Source organism: Heterocephalus glaber, unplaced genomic scaffold (genome assembly GCF_053883595.1).
Source record: "Heterocephalus glaber isolate CG9 unplaced genomic scaffold, H.glaber_assembly_v1.0 deba00001608, whole genome shotgun sequence".
NCBI classification, from domain to species: Eukaryota; Metazoa; Chordata; class Mammalia; order Rodentia; family Bathyergidae; genus Heterocephalus; species Heterocephalus glaber.
In genome coordinates, this window is record NW_028258379.1 from 20,159,157 (window position 1) to 20,181,412 (window position 22,256).

The following is a 22,256-nucleotide window of genomic DNA, read 5'->3' on the forward strand; positions in this document are numbered from 1 at the left end:
TAGAAATAAGCCCTAGCATCATGATTTAGTGAAAGCCTAAAATGACTCATTGATTATTAAGAGAGCTGATTGTTGACCTTGGGGTTCCTATCATCAAGAGGTTTGGGTTATTTCCAGATTAAAGCTTCCTTGGACTTAATCCCATTCCTACATATGCAAGCATATCTTTATTTAAGTTATTGCAGAAGTATAGTACATTATGGGTTGGGCTTGGGTTACCTGTTCTTTTTCAATGATTCAAAGCAAAAAGGCAAGAACTAGAAGTGGGTGTGGTACAAACTGAAGTCTGTTCTACTATCTGTTCTTTGATTTTACACAAATTACCCAACTTTTGTCAATATGATGAAGTTAATCCTACCTCAAAGGTAACTGTGATGACTACTGAGATAAAAGAAATCTCTCTTTACACAATGACTCACAACAAATACTAGTTTTTACTTTCTCCCAAAAGATACCTGTAATTTTTTCACATAGCACTATGTTGGTTTGCTTGGGTTGCCATAACAAAGTACCATACACTGGTGGCTTACAAAGCAGAAATTTATTATTCTTATAGTTCTGAAAGCTGGAAGTCTCAAAGAAGGGGCAGACCAGGATTGGTTCCTTTGAAGGCCATGAGGGAAGGTTCTGCTCCAGGCCTAACTCCCTAATAATTGGGCATCTGCCACCTGTGTCTCTCTGCATCATCTTCCTTATGCATGGGCCTGGATCCAAATTTCCTTTCATAGAAGGACATCAGATTACATTAGGGCCTAACAGTACTAGTGACCTCATTTGAATTTAATTACTTCTTTAAAGACCCCAGTCTCCAAATATGTTACACTCAGAGCTACTGGAGGTAGGGTTCAGGACTTCAACATACAAATGTTTCTTAGGGGCTGAAGGAATACAATGTGGCCCATAGCAAGCACAAGAGGCACGTAGCTACACAGCAAGTCAATAGTACAGGTAGGGTAAGTCTCAGCCCTGAGAAATAGCCAAGCTACTTCCAGAGATAAGTAAGTAGGAAAATGAAGATTTATAAATCAAATAGGAGATCTCATTTACTTTGGTTTAGGGAAAACTGTACCATATTTTTCTTCTAGGATCACAGGTTTCTGAGATAAAGGAGATTCTACAAGTACAACAATGTATTATTAATTACAGCAAGCCCTCAAGTACCTGGGGCAAATAAGAAGGTAGAATCAAAACATTTGTCCTATCCCCTGAATAGACTGAATCAACAATTCTTGAGTTATTATGTTAGCCACAGTGCTAAACCAACTTTGCAAAATCATTTTATTATTTAGCTGACTCAGGAAGAGCTTTTATAACTTCTAGCTAATCTACAGTACAATTCAAAATCTTCAGCTGCAAAAAACCCAAAACAAAACAAAACAAAAACCCTGCACTCTCCAGTTTTTGTTCTTAAAAAATGTGTCTGCCAGCATTTTCAAATGTATTTTGTGAGGTACACATATGTTAATATAAGTATAGCAAGATTGTCCACCGTGGTGCTCTCCTGTGAGGCAGATGACCCTTTACAATCTCCTGCACAGGCAGCCTCCATACGAAGATTTAGAGAACAGAATTGCAGCATTTTCCCAGCCTGCTGCACCAGGACTTCAACAGCCCTCTCCCTTCACAACTCTCCATTACAGCTACTCACATGCCTGGTATCCAGTCTTTCTCTGCCCAGGACAAAATAAAAGAAAAAGTTCTAAGAATAAAATCCAAACAATAGTACTCTCTAGTTATCATTACCATTATTACCTTCATTTATTTTAAGTGCCTATTTGAACTTGCTTTATGAAAAGAGAAAAAATCCACCTCAAAGATAGCAATATCAAGTAGTGCTTTATTTTGAGGACCCAAATGAAGGTGAATCTGAAAGGTCAGGTTTGAATTTTTCTACTTGAATTGCATATCATATCCAGTTTCAAAGCCAGCTTGGTATAGATTTACCTCAGTGTCTCACCATCAGTTTAAACAGCCAATGTGGAACTTCTGGGCACATTTGGGCACAATGTTTCACATGAGTAACTCAGTAGGTGCTGTGTTTTAATATCCACTGCCCATATGTCATTCATTCCTCAACCATTGTCTAATCTACTTCATTTTTCTTTCTTCTCTCCTCTTTCATTAATTAGACATCTGATGTCTTCCTTTCCTTCAACCTGATGTATTTCCATTATAGGAAATATTGCTTTTATATCCAGTCAATAGATGTTGGTTTCTAATGCCATTCTCCAAGACAGAAACTGGGACTGATTTTTAGGTCTCAGACAGGGGATATTTAAGAAGAGCCTATAGCACTTCGTAGTACCAGAAATAAAGAAGTGCTAAAAAACATGATAGATGGTTAGATGACAGATAGATAGATAGATAGATAGATAGATAGATAGATAGATAAATAGAGGATCATGTAAAAGGAAAAACAACACAATCTGAAGAAGGTATAGTGGCCAAAGCTAGCACACTTTGAACAAAAAAATAAATAAAATAGATTATAACACATAGCATGAAATAAATACATGTGAATCCATATTGATATAACTAAAGGATTGGATAAATACATAAAGGAGAAGGGACAAAATTTCTATACAGAGAAATTCCAAATAATATTACACAGATACTCCCCACTCCAGGAGGTGTGCCTTAATCTCCCCATACCCTACTTTGAGTGTAAGCACAATTTAGTGACTCACTTTCAAGCCACAGAATATAGGAATAAAACTTACAATAACTTTTCTGTGGAACCATCTCCAAGCACTAAGTAAAGGAAATGATTAAGCTTAATGTCACCAATGATTAGTCATCTTGACTGCCTGTGCTCCCTGATAAGATCTGAAAGGAAAGGTGTATCACCTCTGGGCTCTACATCCCCACACTCATAATCCCAATAGAATCATGAGAAAAATATTAGATGAACCCAACCAACTTGAGGTACATTATTTAAAACACCTGAACAATCCTCTTCAAAAATTCTCAAGGTCATGAAAAATAAGGAAAGAATGAGAAATTGTCACAGACCAGAGAATATTAAAGGGATATGTCAACTAAATGCAAAGTGGCTCTTGGGCTAGAATTTGGTAGAGAAACAGGTCACAGTGGAAAAACATAATGTCTGAATAAATTATGGAGTGCATTTAATAACAATATACCAGGGTCAGCTTCGTAGTTTTAGTCCCACCATTATACAAGATGCTGACATTACCACAATGAATGTAATCATTATGTATTGCAAACAGGCACTAATAAAAATTTTAAAAATTACAAGTAAGTAAAAGAAGCTGACATTAGGAGGTAACCAAATGAAAAACTAGAGTATTTTTCTGTACTAGCAATGAAAGCTTTCCAGAAATCTAAAATTACTCTAAATAAATACATTACTTTTAAAAATTAAAAAGTTGCTGGGGATGTAGCTCAGTGGTAGAGTCCCTGCCTAGCAGCAGAGAAGGGAAATGAATGTTTATTAGTGATAAAAATTAAAAAGTAACATTATAATTCTTAGTTTTAACATTTTAACATCTTAGTGCCCAAGACTTTAGTTTTATCACTGTAGAATATCCTTTCAGGAAAAGAGTGGTGAAAAGAGACAAAAAGAAAGAAAATAACTATAATGAAAATAATAACTTTGAGGGATGGAAGGAAGTAGACTCCTTATATTTTATACTGAGACATAATTTCCATACTATAAAATTGATACCTTTAAAGTGTACAATTCAAGGATTTTTAGTATATTCACAAAGATTTGCAGCTATTGCCACTACCTAATTCTAGAATATTTTTATCACCCTAAAAAGAGACTTAATATCCATTAGCCTTTAGAAACAACTAATTTACTTTCTGTATGTATGGATTTCCATATACTGGACATTTCATAAAAAATGAAATCTTAAAATTATGGGCCTTCCAACGTCTTTCATAGAGCAAAATGTTTCCAAGATTCATCTATGTCATAGTGTTACTCAGAATCCCATTCCTTTTTAAAGCTTAGTAATATTTCATTGTATCAATATAACACATTTTGCTTATCCATTCATCAGTTGACACCCATTTATGCACATTTTGTTTTGGTTTTTAGTTTTTTGAGACAGGGTCTTGTTATGTAGTCCAGGCTGGCCTCAAACTCACTATGTTGCCCAGGCTACCCTTGAACTCCCAGAGATTCTCCTGCCTCAGCTTCCTGACAGCTGGGATTATAGGCATGTGACACCACATCCAGCTTTGTTTCTACTTCTTGCCAGTCATGAATAATGCTTCTCTGAACAGTCCTATTCATGGTTTTGTGTGAACATGTGCTTTTCTTTCTCTAGGGTACACTCCCGGGAAAGGGATTGCTGTATCATATGATAACTCTACATTTTTTATGCTTTCCTCTGTATATATTTGAAGTTTTAAGAAACTTTCAAATTGTTTTTCAAAGTGGTTGAACTCTGTATTGTCTCATCAGCAGAACACTAGTTTCCAATTTTTCCACATCCTCGATCATACTTTTCATTGCTCCTCCTCTGTATTTTGACAATCCTAGTGGGGATATGAAATGATATCTCACTGTGGTTTTAATTTGTGTTTCCCTGATGGCTAATGATGTGTTTTTGGTGATTTCTATATCATCTTTGGAGTGAGACTTATTCAAATATTTTAGCCATTTTAATTAGATTATCTTTTTATAATTGAATTGAAATACTTCTTTATATATTCTGGATAGTAGACCTTTACCACATATATTATTTGCAGCTATTTAAACACATTCTGAGCCCATCTTTTCATTCTCTTCATTGTGTCCTCTAAGGCACAAAAGTTTATTTTTTGGGGGGGTATTGAATTTAGGACCTTGTGCTTCCCAGGCAGGCATGGCACCACTCAGCTATATCCCCAGCCCTCACAAAAGTTTTTGATTTTGATGAAATCCAAGTTGTCTATTTTTGTTTCCTTGCATCATATCTAAAAAAAAACTTCCTAATTTAAAGTCATGAAGATTTATATTTATGATTGTTCCTAAGATATTTATGGCTCTATTTCTTTTACTTAGATCTATAATTTACTTTGAGTTAATTTTTGTATGTGGTTGAGATAGGGATCCTCTACAATATGTTTTTGTTTTCCTTTATGTGACATCATGAACAAAATCACTAGACATGGAATAAAAATTCCAAGGGGTTAAATATCAGTCCCACCCATTGCTAGTGGTAATGTGTTACCTTTTTCTTGTTTCTACTTTCTTTTCACCCAGGTTCAGAAACTGAATATTCTCCATGAAGCCTGATTCAATTCTAATTAGGATTTTATAATCACTAAAATTTCTAGAAAGGAAGTGAAGAGAAAAAAAGAGGATATAAGGATAAAAATGAAAACAAAGCTTTTGTAAATAAAGAGAGGAAGAGAAGTTGGAGGGAGGGAGAAATGGGAAAAAAAGAAGAATCAAGATATATCATGCACAGATACAAACTCCCTATGATGAATATGATCATTGTATACATATAAAATGTACCAATAAAATAAATTTTTAAAAAAATAAAAGTTCAAGATAAATTGAAGGAAATTAATCCTCATTTTCTAAAGTTCAAGGCTAAAATATTTATAGATGAAAAAAGATTCAGGGAAGAGAGTGTGTAACAACATAATCAGACAAAATTTGGGTTCATTATTCTCTCTCTGTATTTCAATATGTTAATATGCTTGAAGAAAATTTAATAGAAGAACCTATTATTTGATATTATCAATATTTTAAGTTGCCAAATAAAATATATTGAAAAAACTATTATCATTATAATTTCACAAAAAATGGTTTGCACCATACAACAGGAGCAATATCATCTTCATAAAAAGGAAATTTCTATAATTTGGGAAAAATTAGCATCTTGCAAAATTTATTTCCTTGCCCTTACATCATTCCCTTGGTGGTAGATCAGTGCTAATGCTTAGCCTGATGTTTGGGAAGTAATGAATCAGACTGAAATTCTCAGGAGTTAAAACCACATAGACTTAGATATATGACTCAGTCTACTTTGTGATAAGCACAAAGAACAATAGCAAGAGTGAGAGGCATCAGATGTTCTCAGGTGGAGTCTTGTGGATGCCAACTTTAAATAAAACAGTGTTGAGCTGTAGAGCTTTAAGTAAAGCTCTATCCCTAGTCATAGCATAGTACATTTTTCATTAATACGCATAATCATAGACTAAATCTAACTGTTAGACAGGGAAGAGTGAGAAGAGAAATTGGTATATACTCTTTCAAGCTCTTTTCTAACTTAAATAAGGCATGAACTCAAATGTAATGTATTAAGTTCCAATTTTGCATGCTTAATTGAAAATTATTAAAACTTCTAGTAATATACAAAAGATAAAATGCATCAATACAGATCTTTCCAATTTTCTTAAAGTATTTGTGTTAGAAATCTCTACAGTGCTGATTTTACAAATGTTTTGAGAAAAAAGAAAATAGAATCACAATTGCCAAATCAAATAATATTGCAAAATTTGATCTTTATCTTTGACTTCTTAATGATCTCTAGACAAATAACAAGTTAGAGTCTCCACTTAATAAATTTTAGCAAGGTGGGGGGGGGATAATTCATAAATTTTGCAAAAGTTTAGGTGGACAGTTGCTGATATATATCATGTCATACTAAAGAATGAAATGGCACTTAAACCATTACAACTTTGACTGATCCTAAATTTCTTTATATTATTAGCATTTAGTATCAGTTATTCCTCTTCTATGAACTTTCATATTATCCCCTCCAGTAATACCTTTCTTAATTATCAAATCTCATAATTTTAACTCATGAATTTTGAATTTACAATGTACTTACTTTTCAATGAATGATTGTGCATGTAGCCCTGCAAAATGAATCAGGTTAACATATATTTTATAGCTAAGGATTCTGAATTGCTAAGAATATAGATGAGCTTCTTTCCTCAACTTCTTTCCTTTTTTTCTATCTCCATGTATTATTTTCAGTGAGCCCTTCTCCCCTAGAGTGTGTTAGACTTTCAGTTAGTCATTCAGTAAATATTTCTTGGGTACCTAGCAAGTATCAGGCATTGTTTGTGTCATATGGAGACAGTAGTAAACAACAAAACATAACAAAACTCACCTGTACTCATGGAACTTGCATTTAAAAGCACAAAAGAGGCAAGAAAAAAATAAGATAAATCTAAGCCTGTGTTAACAGTTGTGTAAAGAGTGGTATAGGCTATGTGGGAAACGGGAAGAGGGGGTTATGATGGAGAACACTTGGAAGAGAAGTGCAGCTTCGGAATGGGTGGTCAAAGTCCTATTTGACAAAGTCACTTCAGCCAACTCTGCAATGGCAAGAAGGACAGATTCGAGCACACAGGAGGTGAGCCACTCCCAGCACACAAAAGGAGGCTTCCGGGCCACCATAACACCCCTGCCAGCACACAGGAGGTGAGCAGCTCCCAGCACACAAGAGGAGGCTTCCAGGCCACCATACCACCCCTGCCAGCATACAGGAAGTGGGCTGCCCCAGTGCACAAGAGGAGGCTTCCAGGCCGCTGTACCAATTCCGCCAGCACACAGGAGGTGAGCCGTGAGGTGCCAACAGCACCCCCCATTCAAAATGAAAAGACATGTAAACAAGTCTCAAAAACAGACTTCCAGATCACCTATAGCAACCCCAAAGGGAAAGTAGATGGAACACTCTGATACTCAACCACCTGGACTCCCTGAACTATCAACAAAAGAGGATCTGGAAAAAATGAAATCAGAAATAGTTTGTCACATAACAGCAAAGATTGTGCTCATAGTGCAAGACATGATTAATAAATCTAGAGAGGAGCTCAGGAACACAATGGAATACCAACATAGGAAACAAATGGAATCCATAAAACAGATGCAAACAGATCTGAGGAGGTTAAAAACTCCATTGAAAGTCTACACAGTGGAATAAGCCAACGTAAGGACAGAATGTCAGATATAGAAGATGATTGCAATTAGTGATCAGGAAAAGAAAAATTTCTTTAAAATTTTAAGGGAACATGAGACATCAATCCAGCAGCTGCTAGATGGTGCAAAGAAGAATAACATAAGAATGTTTGGAGTCAATGAAGAAACAGGAGAGAGTGCAGATGACATTAAAAAAAAAAACTGTTCACAGACGTGATGGCAGAAAACTTCCCAAGCAGGGGAAAAGAACTTGACATACAGATAAGTGAGGCATATAGGACTCCAATAGCCATGATCAAAAAGATCTACACATAGGCATATAATTGTTAAGATTCCAGGGGGTGAAGGGCGCATAGGTAATGGGGAAAAACATAAGAACTAAGATACATCATGTTCAGGTACAAACACCCTATGATAAATGTAAATGCATTATATACTTAAAATGTACACTAATTAATAGATTAAAAAAAAATAAATAAAATAAAATGAAAACAAGATTCCAGAAACCAAATAGAATAACAAAATACTATAAGTACTTAGAGAAAAGAAACAAATCACATACAAAGGAAAGCCCATCAGAATCACAGCAGACTTCTCAACAGAAACTCTCAAGGCAAGAAGAGCTTGGAATGATGTATTTCAAGCCCTAAAAGAAAACAGATTGATGTACCCTGAAAAACTATCTTTCAAAATTGATGGAGAAATAAGATACTTTCATGATAAAGAGTACCTTAGCAACTTCATGAATACCAAACCAGCACTCCAAAAAATTTTAGACAATATCCTAGGAAAAGACAACGAGGATCACAACCCCAGGAATCGCAGAAGAATGAATCCATTGGGCGTGACAAGGAATTAAGCACAAAGGGAGAGAATCCAACAAAAAGAAAAGTCATGACAATGATAAGTCAACATGTATGAGTTATAACTATCAATATTAATGGTCTCAATTCACCAATCAAAAGAAATAGACTGGCAGAATGGGTCAAGAAGCAAGATCCAACAATATGCTGCATACAAGAAACTCATTTAATTCAAAAAGAAACTCAGAGTCTGAAAGTTAAAGGGTGGAAAACAATACTCCATGTGACAGGAACCAAAAAAAAAAAAAAAGCAGGAGTAGCTATCCTCTTTGCAGATCAAGTGGATTTCAAACAAAAATCTGAAACACTCTGGTCCCAAGAATTTCAGATAAGGGATACTCAACTTGTATGTATAAAATCTATTGTGAACATGTGTTTTCATTCCTCTCAAGTAAAAACTTAAGAACAGGACTGTTGGTTCTTAACAGTAATATGAGAAATTTCTACACTGTTTTCCAAACTGGTTTTATCATTTTACATTCACATTAGCAGTATTAGAAAGTTCTAACTGGTTCACACCTAAGCTGACATTTGTTCTTTTAAAACTTTTAATTTCATCTCCCTAATGAGTGTATAATACGATCTTGTTAATGTACTGATTAGTATTTTTCTGATTCTAGAGTTGCACACCTTTCCTTGGGCTGTACTGGCTATTTATCATCTTATGTCTACTTTTTAATTGGGTTATCTATTATTGAGCTGTAAGAGTTCTTTATATATTCTGGTCATAGGTTATATGCAGTATAAATATGGTCTGTTTAAGGACTAATTTTCATTTTCTTAACGATGTCATTTAAAGTTCTAAATTTTGATGGAAACTCATTTATCAATTTTTTTCTTTTATACATCATGTTTTTTATATCCTAGGAAATTCTTGCCTACCCTAAATTCATAAACATTTTCCCTTATAATTTCTTCTTAAAGTTTTATACTTTTAGGCTTTCATATCTAGGTTCATAGGTCCTTTCAAGTTATCTTCATGTATGGAAATAAAGTGTTGAGGTTAATTTTTTATATACGGATACCAGGTGTTCTAGTGCCATTTGCTGAAAACACTATCTTTTCCTCTGCTCTTGAATTGAGTTTATGTTCTATAAAATGCTAATGTTAAATAATCTTTCAAAACTTAGTGGACCATATATGTGTGGTTCTATTTGTAGATTCTGTTTTATTCCAATTATCTATATGTCTTTCATTACACCAACACTGCCTTAATTATTGTAGATTTAAAGGAAGTCTTAAAATTAGGTACTAAATGTCTTCCAACACTGTTTGTTTTTTTGTTTTGTTTTGTTTTGTTTTGTTTTTACTTTTCTAGGTCCTTTGTGCTCCTACGTAACTTTTACATTTCAATATCCAATTCTTCATTTATAGCAAGTACATAGACCGGAATTTTTAAATACACCTTGTGTTTTCTAATCCTGCTAAATTCAAATACAAGTTCTAGGGGCTCCTAGAGATTTCTTAGCATTTCCTCTGTAGATGATCATTTCATCTACATATAAAGATTTTACTTCTACCTTGCCAATCCTATCTTAATTGTGTCATTTTATTGCCACACTATTTTGGTTTGGGCCTACGATTCAAAGTTTAATGGACAGATGAAGAGTAGGCATATCTGCCCTTGTTCCCCACCTTAGGGAGAAAGCATTGTATCTTCTCCCTTCATATAAGGTGTTTTTGCTGGAAGTATGGAGTACATATTTTTGATCTGTTGAGAAGGTTCTGTTCTACTTCTAGTCTCCTGATAGCTTTTACCATGAACAACTGTAGAATTTAGTCCAATACTTTTTCTCCAACTAGTGACAGGATCATATGGCTTTTTCCTTTCCTCTGTTAAAATGATGATTTTGGGGGGTAGATCTTCCAATGCTGAACCAACACTGCCATCCCTATAATAAACCCACTTTCTACATACTGCCAGATCTGACTTCAAATAATTTTTTATTAAACAAATTTCTATCTATATTCATACTTTTTTCTTCTGTTATCTTTATCCAGTTTTAGTATCAGCACAATGTTGATTTCCTAAAATGAGGGGAGAAGTGTTCCTTCTTTTTTCTGCTTTAAATGTTTGATATAATTTATCAGTTAAAATGTATATGAGCCTGTTGTTGTCATATAGGTAAGTTTTCAAGCTAGGAATATACTTTCTTTAATAGGTGCTATTCAAATTTTATATTTCCTCCAGAGTTAGTTTCATTAATCTGTCTTCCAAGGTACTCCTTAGAAGTTGTCAAATTTATTTCAAAAAAGATTTTTGTAATATGCTTTCTATATTATTTTAAATTCTGTAAAATCTGTGGTAATGTCTCCCAGATCTTGATATTGTAATTTTAAAAATGTATAATTGATATTGTGTAATAGGAAGAAAAGGTCTAAAGGTGTAAGGGAAGTGGGAGGGGTAGGGGAAAGGAAAGAAGGGAAAAGAAAAAATATGAGAAATGGAAACAAAGTCTTTGCAAATAGGGAAGGGTGGAGGGGGTGAAGGGAGGGCCGGGGAAAGGGAACAAAATAAGAACCAAGATACTCATGTAATGGTACAAGATCCCAATGATGAATGTAACTGTATTTTATACCTAAAATGGACCAATAAACTTAATGGGGGAAAAAAGTACAGAATCAACTGAAATATAAGGAAGACATAGGGACCTGTATGTACAAAGGCTTGGGACAGGAAAAAGCTCAGCATATTCAAGAAAAAAGGACCCAGTATAGCTAAGAAAGGTGGAAGAGGTTGAGGTCAGACAGTCATTAGAGCCAGATCACAGTGGGACCCATCTGCCATGTTAAAGATTTGGCAATAGGAAGCCATGAAGTAATGACCAGAGAAGAGGATGTATTTATCATTAGGGCAATAGAAAGTATTTTAATTCACTGACTATCAAATCACTAATAATTTAGACTTCCAGTTAACTCTACTATGACTTTATGTCCTACTTTTGGTTCATAACCTTTTCTCTTATATGACAGTTTTCTTCTTGGACTTGCAGTAGTTTAGATCTAAAATGTCCTTGTAAAGGCTCATGAGTTAGAGTCTTGGTCCCTAGCCTGCAGCACCCCTGGGAGGTGGTGGAACCACAGAGAGGTGGGGCGCAGTGGGATGAAGTTAGGTCTTGTAAGACACATCCTTGGAAGGATGTGAAACTCTGCCCCTTCTACTTTGACTTCCCAGCCACGATAAGGTGAGCATTCCACACTTGGCACCATGATGTACTGCCTCAGCAAAGGGCCAAAAGCAATAGAGCCAAATGGTCATGGACTGAAATCTCTACAACTGTGGGCCAAAATAAACCTTTCATTCCTATAAGTTGATTACTGTAGGTATTTTGTTAGAGTAATAGAAATCTGACTAACACATCTCATAACTAGCTGATCTTTAGGTGACACAGTTCAAGTCTCTTGTCTTCCAGTCAATATGTTTCAGTATGAGGCTTTTTTTTCAATTTTCTAATCCTTTTAAAGACTGTGACCAAGCTAACTAAACATCATTTAGCTTGTGCCTCACAGCTGTTGGCAAAATCCTGCTTTGCTTACCATTTTGACACTGACCATTTTGACACTGATTGGCAGATGAATTATCATCAAGTGTGACAAATATCATGTTTGCTTGCTTCACTGGACATCTTTCCAACATGTTCAAATAACTATAAAATGCCCTTCACCCATCCACCCAAACATGCAGGTGGTTTAGACTTTTGAACTGAGTCTATTTTCCTGGTGCTTGACTTTCTGGTGTGGTGGTAAGGCTGTCTCCTGAGCTCAAAACTTATCTCTCAAACACAGCCCCATACCTACAATCACAGACAGAAACATGATGGGATCAGCATTCCAAATTCAAGAATTCCTGAGATAAGCAGTTACTGACTTGCTTGCCTTTTCCAAAGTTTTTAACAGTTTTTATCATTATGTATGTAAAGGGTTATTACAGCTTTCTACTACTGTACTATGGAAGGAATGACAATATTTTAATTATTTCATTGGATTAAATTATACATTTGAATATGTAAAACACAATATCATACTTAATAAATTTTACTTTGTCCCAAAAAGAAGTTATTCTTAGTAAACTAGTACAACCACCATGGAATGAAGAAGGCTAAATTTGAATCATTTGTAGGAAAACGGGTGCCCCTTGATACCATAATATTAAATGTAATAAACCAGACTCACAAGCACAAATATCTCATTGTTTCTCTCATATGAGAACCCCAAAATATAAATAATATAAAGAGCAAATTAAAGATAGATACTTCAAGAGAAGAAGGTAAATCCCTTACAAATAGAAAGAAGCACTAGAGATGGAAGGAGCCAAAGAAAGAGGAGGGCAAGGGAAGTACAAAGAACTACAACGTGTTTCGTCCGTGCAGCAATTCTCTCCACTACGAATGTAATCATTCTGTGTAGCAAACATGTACTAATCAACGTAAAAAAGAGCAGTTATTCCTAAATCGGGGGCCCTAAGAACAAAATATCAGGGCCAAAACTCCACAGCACTGACCTCATCAGCCAAAGGTGGGGTTCTTTCAGGTCAGGGTGGAGGTATTTTGCCAGCAACTTGCATGCACGTGGGTATGCAGATCACCACCTCCCTTATCATCCTGGACTCATTCCACTAAAAGAATAGGGGCGAGGCAGGTGTTGAATCATGACTCTAGAATGAGCTAATCGTCCTTGTCTCATCACCAATTTGTAGTAAAAGGGAACAACTTAGTCACCTTCTGAAAGATGATAAGATAGGGGCCTTCTCCAGAATCCAGTGTTTTTCAGAAAATGAAAACATTTCTCCTTCCTTCATACCCACTCTCCCTCTCCTTCCAGTTTTGTGGAGGCAGCAACAAGAAGTGCCCTTCGACCCCCACTGAGGTGACAAATGTGGCATTGCCTCTGAGAAAGCCAGAGAGAAACCAGTAGGCTAATTGGACCAGTGTTTGTCAAAGTGTGGCCACTTCAGAATCTCATTTGTGAGATGGGTCCCAAGTACCATCTAAGACCAACTAAGTCGGTCAGAATTTCTAGGAATGGAGGCAAGAAGGCTATATTTTGGGGGACTGAGGTTCAGAAATCTAACCTTGCTGATTCTAACACTACAGTTGGGAAGAATTCATAGCAGACACTTTAGCAGAGACAGACAGGAGCACCACGGGTAAAAGCTGGTGTTGGCAGAAGATGGTTGGGCTTGAAAGAAGAAAGGGCTCAGGAAGAATGTGATGTCCGAACTGAGATGAAATAATAGTAGCAGACATCATCTTCTGTTGTGAGGAGGGCCCTATCTTCTCTTGAACTTCTGAGCATCGAGGAGTATAGCATAAAAGGCATTGCCCTTGACTTAGAACAAGATCCCTCAAGGTCAAACGAACTGGATGAATACTGGCATCATGGGCTCAAGGAAAGCACTAAGAGAAAGAAGGATAAACCAATAGAAAATGAGATGTATTTTCTTTGTGCCATAAAGAAAATTGCTAGGGGAAGTGGCATTTGGCTTATACAATACCTGTGCAGAAAAGGCACACAGAAGGAATTCTGCAACAAGATATCAAGCACAAAAAGTCATTTGGTGCTAGCTGAGGGAGAAACCAGGAGGAATGACTCAGCTTAACCACCCTGATTTAAGCTTTAAAATTTTCTTTGAAAGATAAAATGTGTAGAGCAAAGAAGTACCTATGTCTACAATGATAATGCCTGCCACACAGGCAAGGTGAGTGAATATGAGGGGTTTAATTTTTCAGTTATATTAATAATTAACTTGTTCATTAGGTTTATTAGATGGGATTAATCCTTAATTGGAAATGAGCAACCGCAAGGCAAGTTATTAAAGAATCTGATGGAACATTCCCTTTTACACTTTAAAAGACAAAGTTGGGTGGCTTTGGATATGGGAAAAGAATGCAAGGTTTGGGCCCTGAAGAACCGGAAACCATGACTACTTTCAAGCACCAAACATTAGATTCTGTGAGTAGTAAAGTTAAGTGATTAATTGGGACATCATGAAGAAATAATAGTTTTTTGACTTACGTACACTACCTGTCACTATAAGCCACCATATTTTTGATCACCACTGCTTCATGTAACCTGTGATAAGAAGATAGTGTGTGCGTGTAGGAATACATTTATGCAAATCAACATTGAAAGCTGTGCGGTGGCATTGGTTTCCTAGGGTCTTACAGATTTAATAAAGACATAAAACTATCTTTCAAAAAATCAATACTTGAGATTTTTCAGTAGGAAATTGAGGAAAAATAGTTTGCCAGATATAAAAATAAATTATATTAAAAATGACTGCATCTAGATTTTATCTTATATTTCCACTTTCATCCTAAATATTACCAAATACTGTTCAAGCATTCTTAACAATGGTCCAGTTCCTTTTTGATTCTGGGATATCTTTGCTGATTTATGCCCCGAAATATCGCAGATTTTAAAAAGCCAAAATATCTCTTTGAAAAATGCCTGGCTCCATTGATTTTGTGTAGAGGTTCTTGTTTGGCTGAATTTAATTTAAATGTAGTTCTTTGTTATTGCTTCAAGAGGATGATAGTCATTTCTAACAAGCACAAATTATTCAGAGCATGACCCCAAATGCTGTATTTCAAATAGCAAAAGAAAACAAGCTATCCTGTAACCTACTTCACATTGTTGGAAGAGAAGTTATGTGTGAAAAAAGAGCTGCAAAAGGACAACCTGACCCAGAGAGAGGGGCCCTCGGTGGCACCCTCCTCCCAGCTTCACTGGCTCTCTGGATGGGCCAGTTGCACAAATACAAGAAGATCAGGCCAGCATCCTGGAAGGGGGAGGGGACTTGGTATCACCCTCTGTGGATAGCAGTTTGCCAAGTTCTAGTTAACCCAGTTACAGTAAAGCCATTGTGGACTCTTTAGTGGAGCAAGCCTCAAATCTACATGGCATTCACGATTTTTTGATGGCCATAGCCACAGCCAGTAACTGCAATTTAGTGGCTTGCACATTACCATGAAAGGAGGCAGGCAAAGGCTCGAGAGCAATGGATTTTTATGGCAATAGGAAATAGAACACATTTTGTACAGTCGCCAACTCCTTTGCATTTCTGAGGATGAAATGCCCCCCAGATCAAAGTGACAAAGTGGTTAGGATATTCACGGGACAGGAGACAAAAGGAGTTCATTCACTGCCAAAAAACAGCCTTCTGTTAAGTATTTACAAGTTTAATAACAGTACTTACATGAGAAACAGAAGGCAGAAGGGTAACTTGAAAGTGTGTGCAGTTCAACAGGAAGTAGTCATCCTCCTTCAGTGCTGGGCAGGCAGTGATGGGGCCTTACCTCGTGCACTGTTCATTCATCACACATATATGGAGGACTCGCCATATAGAACACTGGGCTCGGAATTATAAAAAATATAAATCCACATAAGAAAAACCTCTGCCCTTAAAGAGATTGCAGTAGTTCAGGGTAGATCCAACACTTGTGCTGGAGAGGGATAAAAGTTGATTTTGCAATCTTAACAAAATGACCTCGTCTGGGGGTAAAAGAGTTAAAGTCTGAGAAGAAAGGAAAGAGATAACCTCTTTGTGGGGATTTGCTGGAGTTCTGTGCATTTCCCACTCCACTTGTCCCTACAACACCAATGAAGAAGTTGGGGTAGGGGTGACTCCCTCCATATTTCATGCCAAGTGAAAGAACCACTTGAAGAACTTGCCCTGGATCTCGCTACAGTTTGTGCACAGTGCATGGTGTGGTACTCGACCCATACTCAAAAACATCTCCAGGGAAGAAGCTGGCTGAAAGTGCCTGTACTGTCTGAGTTGAAGACCGTATTGAGGGCAAACTGCACTTCCAGAGGGGAGAGACAAGGTCACATGAACATTTCCTGGGTGCGTGTTATCCACCGCAGATGGGAAACAGCCATCGCACAGCTTTGAAAAGGTCTTTTGCTCAAGAGGGCTGCCTCGAGAGAGAATAGGTTTAAAAGGAATGGGGAAGGATGAGAAAAATGGAAGATTAGGAGGCTGTGTGTCCACATCCTTTGGAGGTCAGCACACTTCATTCAGTGCTTATAGTATTTTAAGGTCATAAATCAAACAATTAAAACAGGCATGTTATGAAAGTCCCATTAATGCTCATTTCATCTCTGCCTAGAAAAATGAATCCAAACAAACAAAAACTCCATGACTGCTATTCACCTGCAATTCTTACTCTACAACCACATCAATCTTTTGCAGTTGCTGCCCACTGCAGACAATAAGGTCAAGCCTAGAGCCATGAGGTTGTCTTCAGCGCCTGCAGCAGAATTCTGTTCTCTGTGGGGTTCCTGCTGCTAAGATGGTTCTTGGATTCATGTCTTTCTAGGAACCATTCCTAGACAAGAGTCAAGACTGGCAAAGTCTCCCTCTGCAGCATTCCGAGCTCACACCAGTGCCTGCAGGCCAGAAGAGAGGTCCCTTGCTCTAGGAGCAATAATTTGAGCAGAACTGGGTACTGAAGGGCTTTCCTGCACTTGTGAGAGTAGACCTTAATTCGATCCTCGAGAATAAACCCAACAGCTCAAACAAAGCACCTGGGCCTCTCCCTGCCAACTGTTCTTTTGGTGGCAAAAAAACAATGTTTTTCATAAGATGAATAATATAAAAATATGTGCGAATGAGATTTACGCAATATTGGAAAGAAGGATTATGACTAGGTAATTAAGCTTTTGGGAGATTTACAGATTTCAACCAGTTAACCTCCAGGGGATGATTATCTCATTTGTCCTGTGTACTCAAAATCAATATAGGATAGGTTGGGTGTGACCAGTGAATGCCACTATTGCCACAAACTTGTAAAGAACAAGTTGTGGACTCAGAAGTTACGTAGTAAATGTTACCTAAGTGAATTTCAAGCTTTTGAAAGGTGAGCGGCACCTGGCCCAGCAAGCTCCCCATGTCAGAGTCATCCGCATTACCTGCCGTGTTGCCAGGCTCCCAAACAAATGGCATCATCTCATCATCCACCCTGGGCCACTGCTTCTCAGAGTACTTCTTGTTCTTTCTGGATCGCAGAAACTACTGACCTTCCTTTGCCTCAGGCCTCTTCTGTGGCTGCCCTCTAGTTGTCTCCGGAAGTGAATTGAACCACATCTTTCTTACTCCTTGGTGGCACAGGCGCAATGCGAGCCCAGCTGGCTCCTGTAGATTAAATCTACCCTCCTGCCTTCAGTTAGGTTTCTCTTCAAAAATAGTTCTTGAGGAAAGAGAGGAAGCAAGGAAAGGCCCAGGAACTGTGCTTGTGAAAAGCACTCGTGAGCAAAAAAGAGTAAAGAAAGCAATAGTGGCAGGCCAGAAGAACCTCTCCATCCATAATGACTAACACTGAATGAGCTCTTTTTATGTGCTAGATGCTATGCTAAGAGCTTTACTTGTATCAACTCACATAATTCTCTCAACAACATTAGGAGAGAGATACTACGAGGAGCCTCATTTTTCAGAGAAGACAATAGATGGAGAAAGAACCAAAGTCAATGTCTCAGGTTTATTCTGATTTCTCAGAATATTGGAGCCAAAATTAGAATATAAATTGAGTCCAATTCAATAATCATGGTAAAACCAATTGAACACTAAATTAGTGTTAGCATGTTCCAGGATTTGCATTATCTCATATAACACAAGATAGATGGGTAGATGGATGGATGGATTAGATAGATTAGAGATTAGATAGATAGATGAATAGATAATAGGTAGATAGATAATATAATCCCTACAAAACCCCCCATGAAGTTGGTACTGTTACTGTGCTGCTTTCTACCTTATCTTTATATTACATCCAAAGTTCACAAATGTCAAACTATGAAGCCAGGATCCAAAGCAGTATTAGAATTTTAAAAGGATATTTTACTTTCTCTGCACCATTGCCCCTATAAAGGTACATCCAGATACAGGAGAGAGTAGGTGGAAAGCTTAAGACATGGAGTGGCCAAGGAGGAGACAAATACCTATTCAAACAAGGTAGCCTTTTAAAGTAATGTCCTTATTTCCATATATCTAGTGAACATAGATATATTTTCCTACTGAACTCTTCATTTTCTCACCCTAAGGTTGCAAACTTTCTTTTCTTTTTCACTTTTGTTTTCTCACAATATTCAGATTGCATATTCAATAATTTTCCCTGATGCTGCTGGGAAGCTTGAGATTATAGAATGCCCTGAAAAACAAGTCTGGATTGTCTTCTTACAAAACAGACACTTCCTTGATTAGTGTTTTCTGCCCAGAGCAACAATCACATTGTTCAGACTTGCAATGAACTGGGTGCTCCTAGGATAACAGTACTGCCACACCCATGCCTCACAGCAGGGATATTTTCTTTCTCTTTAGATTTGGATCTACAGGGTGAACTGAGTTTCGGGCACACTTGGAACTTTGCAATCACTCACAAATTAAGAAGAAAAGTGTTACCCAGTAATGAAAGGTCATTCGATTCTAAATCCATTATCATACTGGAGTCAGTTTCTCCAGGAGGGAGGAGATCATAACAAGTATATCAACAATTATCCAATGTTTATTGAGCATTTACTACATGTCACTCTACTAAACATTTTATATGTATTATCTTGTTTAATCCTCATACACAAAAGAAACATGAAATATATTCTGAGACCTACCACCAGGTAAGGAAACTGAAACTTGGGAACATTAAGTAACTTGTCCATGGTCACATAGTTATGAGTGGTGAAACCAGTATTTGAGAACAACCATCATCTCTACGAAGGCTGTCCTCTAAACATGATCCAACATGGCCTCCCACCATCTCAGTATAAATGATTGACAGTATCTCATTAAGTTGTGTCTCAGTCTACTCAACTACTATAACAAAATATCACAAACTGAATGGCTTACAACAAGTAACATTTATTTCTCACAGATCTGGAGGCTGAAAAGTACAAGATCAAGGCAGATTCAATGCCTGGTGAGGGCCTATTTCCTGATTCATAGATGATACCTTTTTGCTGAGTCTTCACATGGTAGGAGGAGTGAACTAGCTCCCGGGGCTCTCTTACAAGGGATCTAATCTCATTGACATTGGCTCTATCCTTACAACTTGGTTACCTGCTAAAGGCCTCATCTAACAAAACTTTGGGGGCTAGGATTTCAACATACAAATGTTGAGAGGAGAGCGTAAACATTCACTCCATTTCAGACTTTGATTGCCCTCTGAAGGATCTGAACCCAAGTATATATCTTGATGGTCTCCTTCACAGGAACTTCTGTTTTCCTTATATGCTTATTATTTCTAATTATAGTGTGAAGAACTACAAGCAGGACCTAATTTAAAGTATAAGGGATTCACTTTAAAACAAATTGATTTGGCTTCTGTTATTATTTGGAAGAAAGAAGTTCAATTTGGTTTTAAGCTATTGAACCTTATTTTTTGAAAATACTTAGTTCCAGAAAGTTAATAATTAAAATTTTTTGACTACTTCCTTTTTGCATAAAATAGTTTTAAAGTATGTTTTATGGTAATGATAGTCTACAGCCATGGAAATAAAAGAAAGTTTAAAATATTATATATAAAAGGAAAAGAACCAATTAGATGGAAGTTTATAGATTTAAAAATTAAGACACTGGAGACAGATCCAGCTAAGTACACGTATAGGGAATCCAGACTTTAGATTGACTTGAAATTATATTATGGAAATCTTATCCCAAAACATTCTTAAAAATGAGTTTTCCCATGTCCTTTATTTCCATATGAGAAAAATTAAGGCTTGTAGTTTTGGAGGAACTTCTTTGGGGTCACATAAGTAATCAAAACCAGAAATAAGGCCAATTTTGTCATCCATTCTCAGGCTTGTTATGACCTTCATCACTTACATTTCTTGTTTCCTATCTAGTTTTGTCCCAGACTCTCTTTTCTCACACCTTTACTAAAAGAAATATTTCATAAAAAGGACTGCAGCCCTTTAGCAAGAGATCACCACTCAGGTTCGACCTCTGCTCACTGGTCACTGTGAAATAAAGTGTCAGCCCGAGTGTCCCCTTGCTGCAGCTTTACTCAGTTGCCTCTCACTGATCCCCACACAAGGACAATGACCACAGTGCCGATGGATGGGCCCTTGAGCAAAGGCCACATCCACAGCAACTGCTGACTCACTCTGCACTTGACAACTCGGGAAGCCCTTGTCCAGGTACATTTTTAAGCACCTAGAATCCATAGGCAAATGATGTAACATGTTCTCTTGATAACCTGCCAGAGACAAGATTACATATTGGTCTTTCTCATGAACATTGAGCCAAAAGTCAAACATTGTCTTCCTCCTTTACTATGGTGAAGTAAAATATTTGTGTCACATGGTTCCAGTGCATTTTATCATCTTGGTTCTTTCTTGCATAGGAATGCTTTGCATCACAACAGATGAATGGTGCTCATCAACTGTCAGGGTTGGAGAAGCCAGAACCAAACACTATTCTACAAGCTTCTCTTGCCTTCTTCACACACTGGAGGAGCACAGAAAGAGAAGCCTTTTAACCTTCTGAAGACATTAGAAGTCTTCTTGCACGGTCTCTACATTGTGTCCCCACCTGCCACTGGGGATGGCACAGACATGGTGCCAGCTGGAAACACCTGGCCACCTCTCTGAAAAAGGTTCAACTGGGGAAATCAGGAGCAATTGCCAAGTCCAAATTATCTTGACCCTGCTGCTTTGATCAAGAAATTGCCAAAAGCTTGTCACTGAATGAATGGGGAAAGGAGCAACATAGGTGATTCTGGGGCAAAGATTCTGATGGAGCAGTCAAGTCTTTGAGTCTTTGAGAGGTATAACTAAGTAGAATCCATATAACCCATGATAGGGATTAGACTGAATCTGTCCAAAAATTCATATGTTGGAGTCCTAACACTTCACACCTCAGAAAGTGGCCTCATTTGGGCAAGGTTATGGCAGATGTAATTAGTTCAAAGGAGTTCATATTGGAGTAGGTTGGCCCCAATCCACTACTCCAGTGTTCTTTCGAGAAGACATAGACAAACAGGGAAAATACCATGTGAACATGAAGAGAAGGTTAATGTTATTCTTCCACAAACCAAGAACTGCCAGTGATTGTCAGAAACCAGGCTAAGCCAGGAGAGAGGCATGGAGAAGATTCTCCCTAACAGTTCTCTGAAGGAACCAACCCTGCTCACACTTTGATCTTGGATTTCTAACCAGTCAAATTGTGAGACAACAAATGTTTGTTACTTTAGCCACCAGACTATGGTAGTTACAGACCAATCCAGGCCACATTTCCAAAATTTTGACAGACTTAAAATATACCCAAGTAACAACTGAACTAGAAGAATGGTTGTATAATTCATAATGATTAATAATTCTCCTTACTGGGTATCTGCAACCAACAAATAACATCAACTGAATACTGCAAACTAAAAGCCAAAAAGAACAAAAATACATTAGTAAAACCTGGGTTTTTATGCACAATCCTTTCTAGGGAAGTGTATCATTCTAAGCTTTAGATAAAACCAGCTGAGAACTTTCCATAACTCAATTGGTACACT

The 22,256-nt window shown here is 37.2% G+C and overlaps 1 protein-coding gene across 1 annotated transcript in view; it reads right to left on the reverse strand.

Moving 5' to 3' along the window:
* The window catches only part of LOC147822779 (uncharacterized), a 130,006-nt gene that overhangs the window by 104,327 nt on the left and 3,423 nt on the right, over nt 1-22,256 (reverse strand). The gene's annotated exons all lie outside the window — the stretch shown is intronic.